Raw genomic sequence first — 16,065 nt, forward strand, 5'->3', positions numbered from 1 at the left:
AAGGGCAATGATGACAAATTTAAGATAAGTCTAGAGACGAACAGAGAAGTGTGTAAAGTTGGAGTTGAAGTTTGGAGGGGAAGCTGATTAGAAGGTTTTGGTGCAGTCACTGAGAAGCATCGCTTGCTTGTGGCAAGGCATTGGGATAATCCGAAGAAGGTAGTCTTGAAGAGATTATGAGACAAGGGGTGCCTTTTCTGAGCCAAGAGATCAATTCTACGGCTGTTTTGAGCACTCTGGGTTGTGTGTGGTTAGTTGGGTTTCTGCTAAATTGACAAGGATGACCCAGGAATAATCAAACCTAGCATTGTTGAGGGAGCCACTTTCTAGATGATGTCAGCTCTTCTTAGGGATGAAAGTCCGTATCTGAGCTTGCAAAGCCAGAAGCCAGAATACACACTCTTTGGTGAAGGAGTTGGCCTGGGACTTCATGTTACGAGAATAGCCTGGCAAGTATTGAGTAACATAGCAAATAATTAGCAAATAACCTAATCTTTTTTTTAGAAACCTAATAAATGTTGTTCAGTGTCCAAAAGGAACAAGTATATTTTGGGTAGTAAAGGGGCAAGCATAACCCTCTGTTGCCATAACACAGTTTCATTCCACTATAGCCCATTAAGCTCATCAAATGGACCAGGCTGGGAGAAACTTCAGAGAAGGAATCTCAGGGAGCAGATACACAAAGGTAAACTACGAATACTGTGTGGTGCCTTTACTACACCATTCTAGTTAACTCCTTGAAATATGGGCTAATATCAGAAATAATAAGTTTTACTTCATCCAAGGTGCACAGACTTGGAATATGTGGTATGGTGTTTGCCCACACAATTTGCACCTGCTTTTACTTAGCAAAAAGTTGTGGGCAGAAACCTCCGGGGTACGGTCTTAGTGCACCATTTACAATCAGAAAAACATGTGAATGAGGTTCGAGATCATAGGGTAATTGTTTACATCTCCACATATCTCCATGTTAGATTGGTAGGGTTTGAGCCTGTGCAGGCAATGGCCTCAAACACTTTTTTCCTCAGTGATAAAACCCAGAGTGAGGAAATGCAGAAAACTATCATAGGCCCGAGAGAAATCAAGGAGGATGAAGAGAAATCCAATCCAATATCTTGAACACCTGACAGAGCCAGCGCCCAGGTGCTGGCTAACACCCCTGAGACAGTTGACCTAAGAAGCGTTTTCTTCCAGCCGCACCACATGACTAAACTCAACAGGACAGGGGTTGTGTATTTTCACTGTTGGTTAAACGAAATCCTTGTTTTTTTTACATTGCTTGGAAGCTGCAAATGTGACAGTTAACTCAATGTACACACAAACCAGAATGCTACAGGCATTGCTGTTAGTCATATCACATATGCATTAAACGAGCACCATTAAGGCAAACAATCCATTGAATATACACATCGATTATAAAAAAATATCACTTTTAAAAAATGCTAACAAAATTTAAATGAAGAAGCGACAAAACCCTGTTATTATTCCTATTATAAATCTCAACCCACGTAAGAAGTGGTGCCACGGAGACCAAATGTGGTTACAGTAGCTGCATGTCGACTCCACACAAGGATTAGTGCTGTGCACTGCTTAGAAGGTTCATTTTGGGAGACACAGCTTGCCTGATGTGTCGCCTCCTTTTACTTCAGCACAGGAAATAGAAAAGCCATTTTCAAAGAAAAAACGACGATTCTGGACCCACTCGTTGTTCAACGTTTACACGTTTTCATCTTTGAATAACCATGTCCACAGATGATGTCTAAGAGCCCCTCAGTTAATTCTGCTAAGATTTATTAAATGTGAATTCCAGGGAATACCCCGGACTGAAAACGACATGCTCCCAGTGATGACTCTTTTATTTGCTGCAAAATAATTTTCCAATTTTGAGTCAGCCATAACCTAACCTTCAGTAACAAACTTTGTATTAATAAAAAAATAACCTAATGCACATTATTATTCAAAAATAGTCACATTTTGATTCAGGTTCAAACCTGAAATCACAATGTATATGTAATGTTCTGTAGTTTACACTGCCAGGACACAGAAAGAAACTATAGTAATTACCAGTACAAAGAAGAATTATGATCAAAACCATATGGTGCATCTTGCATTTTACTTTACAGGCCCTATATACTTAGAAGAGAAATGCCAAAAGTAGGCTCTTCGCTGCCCACTTTGTTCAGCCAGGCTTATATTCTGGTAGTGCCGCAGGTTAGAAAGATCGGGTACAGTGGCGTGCTTTTGATTAGTTGGCAGTCAGTATCTGGAATACTCTCTTGCCAGCCCATCAAAAAATTAACTAATACCTCCCGTTTGAGAATGCTCTGAAAACCATCATCTTTGAGTAATGAGTGCAATAAAGTCTTGTTGGCTACCCCGATGCCTGGAATGGAGTGAAGCCGTTATTTAAGGAACCACATAACTTGGTCTTTATTAGACACGCTGGTCTGTACAATCTGCCCAGCAAAAAGCCCTCTACTAACTGTCTCAATGCCTCCTTTGAGATTACATTCTAGAATTAAATTTACCATGGCTCAAGACATAACACACCTCCCTTCCTTGAAGAACAAATAACTTGTAGTCACTTAACTGACACTTCAACATAATGCACATAACCATGAACAAGATAAAAGAAATACTAGAGAACATAACAATTTAAGAAAAAAATCCAAAGTCCATGAACTTAACTTCAAAACATACATCTACATCGAGATTAATGTAATTCATAATCATTAAATCTACCAGGCAACTTCATTTCCCTTGGTTTGCGAAGCCCATTCGTTGCTCCTCCTCACTGATAAGGTCACTCTACCTAGTCACTCTCCAACCCATCATTCTTCTTCAAGCAACCAGGGAATCTCACAATTATTACCTTATTCTAAACATTTTCATCACTAAGCAACAATGTACATCTGTTTACTTTCTTCACAACCAAAATGTATACTCAGATTCGTTAGCCTTCTGTCCTCTCAAGGCCCGAACCCAATCACCTACCCCGTAATCCACACCATTAGCACCTTGCTCGTGAAAATCTACCTTCATCTCCACACCTTTGGACAACAAAGACCTGTGCTTGTGACCTCTCTTCATCTCAAATCGAGATTTACCTGTGATATGACCCCAACAACTTGCAAGCTGCCTTTCTCCAGTCCATACCACTTCCAAGATGTATCCCCTCTTTGAGTATTTTATTTCACCTATCCACCAAAGCATTGCCTTGTGGATAGTACACTGAAGACTGCACTTGCTCTATCCCGTATCTTTCCAAAAAGTCTCTCAAGGTCTCAGACACAAACTGCACACCATTGTCAATGACATTAACTTCTGGCACGCCTCTGTTCCACAACTGACTCAAAAACTCCACCAGTAATTTTTACAGTAATGCGGTCAGTGAGCTTCACTTCAAGCCAGCGAGTATAATAGTCCACCACCACAATGGTAAACTTGGGACAACTTCCCAAAGCATTTAATGATCCTGGAAAATCAAAAGCAATTTTCTTCCACACACCATGAGGCTTATCTGAGACAACGGGAGAGTATTTTACCAACTTTTGCGATTTATCGCTCCATGCACAAGGCACAGATTCTCTAATGTAATGTTAATGTTCAACATCCCGGTCAAGGCCTGGCTCCACCTCTGTGGTCCTTTTTTCATGAGATATTCTTCCTTCAGTGACCTCCATTGCCTTGGCCACCATGTAACCACCAACTTCTTTAATGACATCTGCCAATCCACTGGCAGACAATCTAGACAAACAATCCACCAAGACATTCTTTTCACTGGGGACATACTCTATTCTGTAGTCGTAATCTAGCATCTTCATGACTCAAACTGCTATTCTAGGAAAATCCTCCTGGACCTATCCATGGAGAACACGTCCAACAAAAATCTATGATCTGTTCTGATCTTCAACTCCATTTCCCACACATACTTCCTAAAATAATTCACTCCCGACCAGCAGGCTAGAGCCTCCTTCTCTACAGTGGAATGGTTTTTCTCAGCAACCTTCAAGGGTCTGGGGGCACATGCAATTGTGACGTCACTACCCATATGGATCTGCAGCATCCCCCACCCAGACCAACACTGCTGGCATCAGTGATGATGATGGTTGTGCCATTAATGTATTTTTTCAAACTCTTCTTCACACTCACTGTCCCACAATAAACACTTTACCCTTTAGCATGAGTTTGCACATGCATTTGGTTTTGTCTGCAAACATGGGGATGACTCTCGAATAATATTCAGCTAAACCTATAAATGACCATAGCTGAGCCTTCTTCTCAGCAGTAGCGGCATCCTTAATGGCTGCGACGAATTTCATTTTCGGGGGAAAATTATTTTTTCATCATCTTAGTGTCCCAAATATTCTACACCATTCACTCTGAAGTTGCACTTCTCCTTTTTTTATAGTCATGCCACTCCTTTTCAAACACCCCAAGACTGCTATTTAAGCCTGATCTTGCTGTTCAAAATCCTTAACAAGCACCATAATGTCTTCTTGAAATTAAGTAACATGGGGTACCTCTTTCAACAAAGGGATCATGGCACGTTAGAAAACAGCAGCAATGGATGCCAATCCAAAGGGCATCAGCTTGTACGTATAACACGATCAGGAGTAATAAAAGATGTCAAAGGCTGTGACTGTGTGTGTAACACCATCTGGTGCTATGCTGTGGACAAATCCAACATGGTGAACACTTTGCTCCCTTTATGGTAGTTAACATCTCACTATTGTTGGGCAAAGGGTGCCTGTCAACCCAAATGGCTGCATTAATGTCCCTCAAATCCCAACATTACTTTTCGTGGCCAAAACCACAGGGAACAACCACCGAGACACCTCTAGCTCCTCTATAATCCCTTAATCACATTATGTTTTCAATTCTTGATGCAACTGGTCTCTCATGACTAAAGAAATCACATGAGGTTTATGAGCCCTAGCGATAACACCTTCCTTCAGAAAGATCTTGTGCATGAATCCCTTCAACACACCAAACGTGTCACTAAACACACTGGGAAATGTTTTAGAAAATAACATTTGTGACTCATCCCCTACCGCTCCCACTTTTGATTGGGCTCCTAGAACTCAGTCAGGACGGTTGAGATGTAGCCGTGTGCACAAATCCCTTTGCTGTGGCCAACACAGCAAACGCAAAACATCTTTAGCGAGGTAAACCTTAGAAGGAACTTCTACTCCTTGAACTCTAATAGAACTTCTATATAACCCACCAAATCTATGGGATCGTTTCTATAGGCCACCAACTTGACATCAGGAGGCTTGATGACATAGTTGGGAAACCTAGAGAGAGATTCCTCCCCAGTAAGTGTGTATCTTGCTCCAGAGTTCACCATCACCTTTACACACTCCAGATCAAATCTGTTCATACAATATGGGTTGTCATCACTGATGTTTCCGACTTTCTTGATTTGTAAGTTAACATCATGGGCTGTCCTTTTCTTCTTCACCATTTCCCACTGCACTTATAGGGAATTTAGTATATTTCTTGGCATCTCCCACCTTCATCAGCATACCTGGGCAAAGGGTCCCTTCACTTTGCACTTATGACATACTTAACCCTTAGCAGGACAAGTCTCATCAGTGGTCTAATGACTCCTCAACCCACAATCAAAGCAAACCCATACAGGTTTGTCATTCCCTTTAGAAGACTCAAAGGTTCTGTTAGTCTCATCCATTTTTGCTTTCTGAAGACCTTTTTGCATTACTTCCACTTTCTTCCTTACAGCTATCTCATACAGACCCGCATCTGTATTCTCAGCTCTTTTCCAAATCTCCACTGCCTGAGCAAAGTTAAATCTACTGTATTTAAGTAACTTTCTTGTACTTTCCAGTTGTTGACCCTTACTCAAGTTAGTGCCTTAGCATTTCAGCCAAAAAGTTCTTATAATTGCATGTGACTGCAAGGGATATTAAGCTAGCCACATAACTTGTGACAGACTCTACAAGCATTTGACTCTTTTTAACAAACTTGAATCTTTCCACCACTTCATTTTTCCTTTTGCCAAAATTCACAGTCAATTGCTTCAATGAAAAGTCATGTTCATCCATCTCCTCATCAATGTCATCTTCTTCCTCAAGGACAGGAGGGCAGTGTTTGAATACTCTCCTTACTTCAGCACCTAAACTATGCTTGAGTAAGGGCAACTTCCAAAATGCAATAAAAATGTTGCCTCCAATTGCCTGCACATATGTTACAAAGCCCTCCCTCCATTCTTCCCACGGTTCCACAGGGGCATGTAAAAACATAGTGGGAGCTGATAACCCTCCAGTATGTTGGTTTTCCTCCTTCATCCTCCTATAGATGTACATGCGTTCACACGAAAGAAAACTGTTCTTTTGGGATGTGCCCCCCACACACTTCCTCATGCTGCAATACCTCTCCTCACCTCCTTTGTGCTGATGTAAAGCTAGTTCAGCACAGAGGAAATCCTCCTCTCAAATGTGAATGATCTGGAGCAGACTCCTTGCTGGACCCGGAGGGGCACCCAAAGTCCTACCCTCATAGAGGTGGAGGATTACAGTCTTCATCAGGAGTTAAACAGCACAAGCACAATGGTGCCCGCATACTGTACAGCGATCAGTAGTAGTGAAGAGATCCTTTTTACTCTGTGTCACTGCAGTGAAGCCCAGAGACTTACTTTCCATTTTAAAAGTTCAACTGCTGTGTGCCTAACTCACCCATAGCCTAGACCAGGTAGGTGTGGAAGTACTGCACAGCACACAAGTAGTGATGGCACTGGTTATATGTTTTCCTGTGAAGGGAACAGTACAGGGATAGGGCAGTGCTGAGCAGTATATGTATGGTTAGTGCATGTATGTAGGTCTGTTGGGATGCAGTACATGAAAGATGTAGTGCTGTGCAGTGCATGCACAAAGAGAGTATGTGGAGAGTGTATGTGTGCTTGTGTGCGGTACAATACATAAAGGGCAAAATGTTGTGCAGCACGCACATGGTGATTGTGTGTGCTGGCAGTGTGTGTTTTTTAAAATGGCACACCCTGGTACAATGCAGAAAGGCTACAGTACTGAACAGTGCATGCAGATTGAATGTGTGGCAGATTTGTGTATCGCTGCATTCCTCTGAGCTGAGTAGGACATTGGAGGAAGGGATTTTTCCTATACACTTCAATCGGTTGCTCCTTGATTCAGTGATAGAGCACAAAGAAGGGGTCTGGATATGTCTCAGGAAGAGAAATGGACTGATAAGAGAATCATAAAAAGTAGGGCTGGGAGCCCAGAATTAACCTTTTGATGCACATATCACTGTGGCTGTCATCCAGGTGAGAACTCTGATCACTCCAATGAATTGTGTTGTGGGTCAATCAGCTTCGAAGCCATGTCTGCAGTGATAGACATGGTTTCAGAAAAATAATGGGAAAAATGTCCACTTCAAAAGAAGCAGAACCCCAACATAAAATTTCAAAGACTCAGACCCTAAATCACATTTGGTGTCTAGAAAAGGATGTTGAAACCCCAAACCTTGTCATTTGTCAAGGAGCCAGATGGGCTGTATGAGAAGGGCAAACTCTGTAAGACTTTTGCCTGTTACAGGACTGGAGCAAAGGACTGTTGGTCTCACTGCTGGGTAAGGGATTATCACCCAGGACACCAATATCACCTCCCCCGCAGCCTGGAACACAATCACCTGCCTGCTTGCAATGACCAGTGTGCCTTGTGAGGGAGAGGAGGGTGTTAGAGGGAGCAAGGTCCAGTGGAGAGTCCCTGCATGAGGATTCTCTGAGCAAGGTGTAAAACTGTGCTGTGATCGGGACATTGTCCATGTGTAGTATCAGCTCTGCAACCCCTGTATGACAGGAAAAGGCTGCCAGCTTCTGAGCCATGGCAGAAGCTCTGTGCGGGAAGCACCAGGCCCGCACCGCCGCATTGACTCCATTAACCAGACTGGGTAATTGTCCTCCACTGACTCCTATCTAGTTATATAGGCAGGAATCTGACTAGATTAAGATGGTGGCACTATTTGGAGCTGGAACATTGCATGACACTAATTGATTTCATCACACACATGCTTAGGCAGGTGTGGGGATGTATATATACAGGCACCAGGAGGAAGGTAGTAGGGCCTGAAGAAATGGATGTAAGAGATTTTCCACGCTTTTCGACTATTGAAATATGAAGCCACGTTTAGAGTTTTTATACCCTTGTTTGAGCATAAGAAGAGTACAGGAGCAGACGGTTGGTAGTAGGAATGTGGTACCGCTTAGGTAATATAGATTATCAAGAGTGAGCTAAGGACAATTATCGGACACTTTGTGCTGGTTGTCTGATTGTTTCCTAGCTGGCATGCTTTATTGAAGTGATTTTGCAAAGCAATGTACCTCCCTAGTTGTAAATTTAGTGCTTGGGAGTTGCAAGATAACATTAGAGCATAAAGCTAATGAGGTTTTAAAGTGATCACAGTAAGAGGTGTGCACACATTAATTTACGTTGCTGCTTTTTTTCCTGAATTCTAGATTTTTGGCCAGTGAATTTCTGTAAAAAGATATTTATAAAATCTATGGGTGTGGCAAAAGGTAACTTAGCTTTGTGATAACTATAAGTAGATGTCTATAAACATAGCCTATCTAAATAAATTGGATGATAAGAAGTGATATCTAGTTATAAGGGCAATTGACTGACTAGACTAAGATGGTGTCATTCCTTGGAGTTGGAACAATACATGACTCTAACTGATCTCATCTCACACCTGCCTTCACTCAAGTGGGTGCAAAGAGGAATTTATGCAGGCACCAGGAGGGAAAGCCTTAAGGCCTCGAGAAATAGAGTTTGAAGATTCTCCCTGGTAAATGAGTGTAGCAAAATGAAGGTACGTTTGGAGCAGCTACACACTTGTTTGAGAGTTAGAGGAGTATGGGAGCAGACATAGTATTAGGAATGTGGGGCAGACAGGGCAATGTAGGTTAACAGGAGTGGGTCTTGGCAATCATTGGATACCATATGCAGGTTATCTGTTGGCATGCTAGCCGGCATGGTCAATTGCAGTACTTCTGTAAAGCGGTGTGTTTCCCACTTTATAAATCTTGTGTTTGGGAGACGTTAAGTAATTCTAAAGGATAAAGCAAGGGCGGATTCTAGGTGATTATAGTTAGAGCTTTGCGCACATTATTTTATTACTTTGATTCATTAAGTTGTAGGTAACTGAGAAATGAATGGAACAAGTAGAATACTTAATCTACAGAATTTGGTGTTCTCAAAGGAGGTGAACAATATTGTCTTATGTTTTTTGGTCTCCTTTTATAGAAAATTAGTATTTTTCAATAAGATTGATGAGGTCAACTCAGACTTGGTGTATGTGAGTGTAATGAAGGTGTGCTATGGCATCTGTTCTTCTGTTTTAGAGAGGACTCTTTGACTATATTTTGCTTTATGCAACCCTATTTAGAGGAATCTAAGGATATCTACTATTCCATTATATGTGTATGATATGCAGACAAGATTGTATGCAAGCCTGTAAGTTCAATATTAGTGATTCTCTTGGTAGGAGCACATGGAGTGTTACAAAGTAGAAGTGGAAGGGCATGTTATGGTTTGAGCAGGGAAGTAGTTATGACTGTTCTCACTTGTGGCTGTGCATGTGACACTACGGTGTTTTAATGGTGATGGATTTCATACTATTATGTGGTGCTAAGATAGTGGTCTTGTGGTTATAGGCAGCAGTGCACTAGGAACAACTTGGTGGAATTAATGGGATTAACTCTTTCAGTTTAAAAGTTATACATGATATTTAAAGTTATATGCTGACCCGCTAATATGAGATCTCTTTTGGCTTGTTTAGAACAAACCCAATATGCATATTGTAAAGAAAAGGACATCAGCAGTTAGGTCCTGAAGAAGATGGTTAACAGTTATCTATGCCATCAAAACATATGTTGACCGTTCCATGAGCCCTCTAGCTAAGACACAAAGATGTAAGAGTAGGAAAATAATGATCTCCTTGTTGAGATGTTAAGGATGTTTCTGAGGGAGGAGGGATGCTTGTTTGAGAGTGCATGATTTAAATGTTTGGTTTGAATTTGTGATAGGTGTGGGAGTAAAGAATTCTGGTGTGATTTTATCTACACAATGACATAATCAATAATGTGGCAATATATACACTAATGATGCTTTGTACATTGTAAAGTAAATTCATTTATAAACTGTTAAATAAATCACAATAAACTAAATGAAATATACTGTGGAGCTTTCTGGGTCTGTGTGTTCTGAAGATTAATGTCCAGTCTGCAATATATAGATGATCAGGTGGGAATGTATTTCTATTTTTGATGTGTTACGTCCCCTGTCACAAGCTTAACTATATATTGGGGTGTTCTTTGTGACATGGTCTGAAACAAAAGCACAGACCATTTTTTCTGCCCATTCGCCCCTGCCTGCCCCAGGAAAGGCATGACTGTCTCCTCAGAAAATCTTGACTCTTCAACCACAACACTGCAGTCTAGGAAACCATGGAAATCATGGTTAAATTATGCACATGACAATTTTTAGGGTCTTGGGACAGTCAAGGTAATGTGACCACCACCTCCTGGTGCCATCTGCTACCTCCAGCCTGCCCCAAGACCTGGAGGATAGGCATGATTCTCTCCTAGGACAGAGGAGTGCAGCATAGGTCGAGGAGGACCAAATCCAGCCCAGATGTTAGGGATATACTCATAAAATAAATGTATATGCAGTGTAGCTAAATGGAGCTTATTTACATAGTCAATGGTAATCTTGAAAATCTAGCATGGAAACACAATTTATCGGCCTATCTTGGGCACATGTCCTAAAGTAGGCCTAGAATGCTTGACTATTGCTACCATTAGACAATTAAAGAGTTTAAGGGGGTCCTGGTTAACTGTTACGAGTACCAATACCTTGGGTTTTGTGATAGAGATAGGCAAGAGCTGTCCCATCACTGAAACTACAGAGTACTCTACATCTGACAGAATCATGAAGATAAAGGCATGAATGGTTTGAATCAATTTTATTGCGACTAGCTACAGGCATTCACGCACATGAACACACAGTTCAACCTCGGCGGAGCAAATGAGCAAACTTGAGGGCTGAGGAAGGGGCAAATCAGTATAAAGGAAACGTTTTCTGCTTTTGGTAACAGTCACAAACAATGGGTTTCATTGTTTCATTGTTTTATGACGTCAGCCTAGGCGCTCAGAGACATTATTACATCAGAAACCTGATCAATCCCTTCAAAATAGGTGGCCACTTCACTCTTTCATCAGGGGAAATGCTTTCCAAGTCTGGTTTTTCTTGTGACAACCCAGGGCATTCTGTGACTTGCAGCTTTGGTTTGCTATTATTGAACTATTTAGACCACTAGTGGTGAATGTAGGTCCAGGAGGGCTATACTCTTCAGATGTTCAGAATAACCACTGAACATGTAAGTGAGATCCACTGGATAGAAATGTAGGTTCTGCTGATATAGTGGAAAGAGTGGCTTGTATGAGTGTGGTGTCCATCCTAATTTCGAAACACAATTATCAAGCTCAAAGTGAATGTTACCAAATACACCAAAAGCTTGAATTTGCATTGAGGAGATAGGCTTAAAACAAAATTTTAAGTTGTTTGACCGATGCAAAAAAAGTTAACACAAAAGCTGTTTTTTATTTTTCCTCAAATGTATTAGTCAACTAGTTCACCTTTATGCACTCATTTTTATACTGTAAAAATTGCTCATTTTTTGTAGGCTTTTTGAGGGCCTACTGAAGTCAAAGTGGATTCAGTCCAGGGAGATTGGTGAGACTTCCCTGAATGGCTGCCGAGTTTCAGTTTTCAGTCAGAGAAGGAGCCGGCAGGTGAAAGGGAAGAAGGAGAAACTAAGAGAGACAGAGGAATAAAGATGAGGTGAAGGAAAGGGGTGAAAGTAAAGAGAGTGAAGAGTAGAGGTGGTGGTGCGGTCCTTCCTAGCAGACCAGTTTTAGAGTGGCACCCTCGAGCTCCTTCTCATTTTAAAAACACTGAGGCCCGTATTTATGGGCTTTTGGTGCAGAGCAGTGCAGCAAGTTACATTGCTGCACTGCCCTGCATCAAAGCGAAAGGGCAGGACTGCGCCGTGTCTGTGGAATATGGCGCATTCCTGTCCTTTCCACTTGCGCTGGCACTTTTTTGGCAGCCTAGCGCCAATGCAGACACCCTTGCACCCTGGTGCAAGGGTGCCTGTGTTGCATTCAGGATTGTTTTTGTGCAAGAAGGGATACCTTCCTGCCCAAAAGCAATCCTCAGATGCGTTTTTCCTATTTCTATGTGTGCTGAAAAATGCAGCACACATAAAGATAAATCAAGGATAAATAAAGCTATTTCTCCTCGTTGAGCCTCCCCAGGGGTGGCGTTAGGTTTTGACGCATCCCCAGGTTTATAAGGTCTTGTAAATCTGGGGATCCATCAAAATCCATGGGTGTTGTGTGGGAATACCCAATGCATCACCCGTGGAATGCCTCCCTAATGCATAGCAAGGCAATGCAGCGATTTGGGCTCCCTTGCCTTTCTCTATATCGATAAGGCCATTCAAACCCACGCAAAGTGTCTTTGTGTGGCCCCATAGTTATAGTTTTAATGTTTGCACCGCTGTTGCACTACAAAAAGTGACGCTACGGCGGTGCAAGTGACTCATAAATATGCCCCTCAGTGTGAGCAACCGCAGAAGCATTAGTGCGCCCGGAAACTATAGGATAACTTGCAGTTAAAGGAATGTGATGTAAAAGTAAGGCGAATGCTCAAATATGAAAGGTAGCATATGGTGGATGCCCCTTGTGGGAAAAGTAAATTTGTAAAGCCCCACAAGGCTAAGTAAGGATGGTGTGGTTAATATCTCAATAATTAAAGACTGTGGGGTATATTTAAGTGAGACCTGCACCCCCATGTCATCACTTTTAGTGCCGCAACAGTGGTGCAAACCTTTCAACCATATCCATGAGGCCATGCAAAGCCACTTTGTGAAGCTATGTAAGGCCTCATAGATATGGAGTCAGACAAGGCAGCGCATGTTACTGTGTTGTCTTACTCTGCATTAGGGAGGCGTTACATGGGCACTGCAGTAGGTGTTCCTCCGCAACATCAATGGATGTTGATGAATTCCCAGATTTACATGAGCATGTAAACCTGGGAATGCATCAAAACCTTACACCTCCCCTTTAGGGCACACATAGAAAAAGGGAAAAACCTCCCAGCATAGTGTCCATTCCTGCACAAAAACAATCCTGCATGCAGCACAGACACCCTTGCACCATGGCGCCTGCATTGGCACTAGGCAGCCAAAACAGCACCAGTGCAGTGGGAAAGTACAGGAATGCACCGTATTTTATAGATACAGTACATTCCTGTCCTTTCCCTTTAGTGCAGGGTAGTGCAGTAACGTGAATTGCTGTGCTGCCCTGCACACCAACAAGCTGTAAATCTGACTGTGTGGTAAAAGGTGACAGATGTTGGTGTGATAAAGTTCTGACAGAGTTAAGAATCTCTCTGGCCTATGCCCTCGTGATAATGTTGCCATTTGGTTATGGTCCTCCCGTGAAAGAGTGACCTGATTTTCACAACCAAAGACCGGGACATGCACAAACATAGAAATAGGACTACATGTTGACAGGTCATTGAGCGATACATATATATCTATATCTATGTCTACATATATTTATATATATATAGTTAGAAATTGTGTTTCTAGTTGGCTAGGGTATACACCTAAGCCAGGCAGAACCCACCCACTCTAGTCAGGGTGAGGGCATTACACACCCCAGATAACCCATGCTCACCCCTTTGGTAGCTTGGCACAAGCACTCAGGCCTATCCCAGAGGCACTGTGTAAAGCAATTGCACAACACACACAACCCACATGACTCAATAAATACACCACAAAGGAACCACAACACCCAGTTATATAAAAATAAACTGTATTGTACACAACATTATTAGACCAAACACAACATGTCAGTAAAACCCGGCTACCCAAGCAGTTGTCAGAATATTGCACAATACTATTACTCTGCGAAGCCCACAGTAGTCACATAAAACACATAGGCTACTGGTTATTCTGCACATAAGCAGTAGTCAGGAAAAACATTACTACAATAAGGAACATGTCATAAGATCCCCATAAATGCCCATAAGAGGAAAGTCAGAAAATATATGGGGCGTCAGCAAAATAATATCATCTGTCATGAAAGCAACATAAATGTCCATAGAGGAACATTACAGGGCCATAGACACATCATCCAGAATGCCCCTACCAAGGAAACATCAGGGGAACAGACTGCATCATCATACGTATATAGAACATCCACTTTCTTAGGAGTATAGGTCAGCCCAACCAGGTTATCAGGGCCATCATGCCCTAGGGCTAACGGGTTCGTACGTGTCCCGACCCTGGAGCTCCTATGCTCCGATTGCTGTGGGGCCCTAAAATGGCCCTCAGTGAGATGGGAACCCTAATGAGGCCTCAGTCCATCCTGCAGCATAATTCCCCCTCAATCAAGGCCCCCGCGATCCCCCTAATGTCCCCAGGGGGAAGGAAAAAGAACACTGGACCAGCCCACAGAGACTGGCGACAACCCCACTCCTCCTACGGGGGCTGCCTTTAGCAACAAAAGCCTCCTGGCTTCATGCAGTGGTCCGACCCATGAGCTCACTCGGGCTGGGAGGTCAACTCACCTTCCCAGTTGCCAGGGACATGCGGATCCAGAATGCTGCTTCATCTCCACGTGCCACCCGGCAGTCAGGAGGCGTCAAGCGCTCCTCCCAGGGCACATCGAGGGTACGGCAGCTCCTCTGGCCTCATGGAGCCCTCAGGGGTGGGTCCCCCACAGGGAGAAAGACCTGCATCTTCGGAACTTGGGCCACTGAGGTGAAGCCCACAAAGTAGGTACCTGCCTGTGCCGCAGGGGCGCTCCTTACAGTGCACTTCACCCCGGGGGTACTTTGGAGAGTGTGTGTCGGAAGCACTCCATTATCTCAAGTTGCCTGTGCCGCGGCAGTGATTTCCTCCTTCAGCAAGGTTCCAGAAACGTTAACGAGGTGCTAATCCATTAAAGGAAAAAGCACTTTGGCCAAAGAACCAGTCGCTTCTCAAGGTGCTTTAGTAAGTGAAGATGTGACCTCACCCAGCGCTCAGGCAATCAGGGCAAAGTGCTCCTTTGTGCTGAAACATTGCAGTTTGCAGAGGGCAGGGTCCACAGCACCCAGCCTCTGGGGACACAAGGAGCGCCAGGGCCCAGAAATAGGCAAGCACAAGGGGGATGCAGTCAGTGTCAACTCCTCCTAGTGTCCCACAGGTCAGCAAAGCAGCAGCAGTCCAAGGCAGTTCCTGGTGAGTCCCTCCAGCAGCATTCCATATCCAATTCCAAGTATGTGTCTTGTGTGTTAAAAGTGTCTCCCTTACATGGGGAAAATGTCCTGTACTTATACTCAGTTTTGCATAGTGTTAACAAAGAGGGGGAGAGAAGGTTCCATCCAGTTAAAACTGGTTCTAGGATTGTCCTCTCTCTCCTCCAGCACAGGCTCCAGACATCGGTTGTGGGTAAACCAGCCCTTTGTGTGAGGCCAGGGCACAGCCTTTACAAATGCAGGTGTGCCCTGAATCCCCTTCTTTCAGCCCAGGCAGCTCATTCAGTATGTAGATGCACCTCTGTGGCACCTCCACCCTCCCTGTGTACAGGCTGTCTGAAAAGTATGCACAAAGCCTAGCTGTCACTCTGCCTACATATGGATTGGAGCCAAGCTGCAAAACACCAGAGTCATAAGCACAGAAAAATGCTCACTTTCGAGAAGTGGCATTTCTATAATGGTAATAAAATATCCACCTGCACCAGTAAGCAGCATTTTGCACTACTATTACAACCATACAAAAAATGCCTACGCTACCCATCATAAATCAGACAATTCACCCTAGAAATAAGGCAGGGCTTTCCAAAGCAATCCTATGAGAAGGCATCACTAACAGCAGTGAGAAACCAAATAGACTGTTAGTCACTACCAGGACAGGCCACACAACCAGACAAATGCCCTGCCTTCTACATGCATAGCACCCTGCCATTAGGGCTAGCTA

At 43.1% G+C, this 16,065-nt stretch overlaps 1 protein-coding gene across 1 annotated transcript in view; it reads right to left on the reverse strand.

Annotated features, from left to right (window-relative positions):
- LOC138301758 (cadherin-23-like) overlaps positions 1–16,065 on the reverse strand; it is a 1,629,754-nt gene that overhangs the window by 844,402 nt on the left and 769,287 nt on the right. The gene's annotated exons all lie outside the window — the stretch shown is intronic.

Source organism: Pleurodeles waltl, chromosome 6 (assembly GCF_031143425.1).
Source record: "Pleurodeles waltl isolate 20211129_DDA chromosome 6, aPleWal1.hap1.20221129, whole genome shotgun sequence".
Classification (NCBI taxonomy): Eukaryota; Metazoa; Chordata; class Amphibia; order Caudata; family Salamandridae; genus Pleurodeles; species Pleurodeles waltl.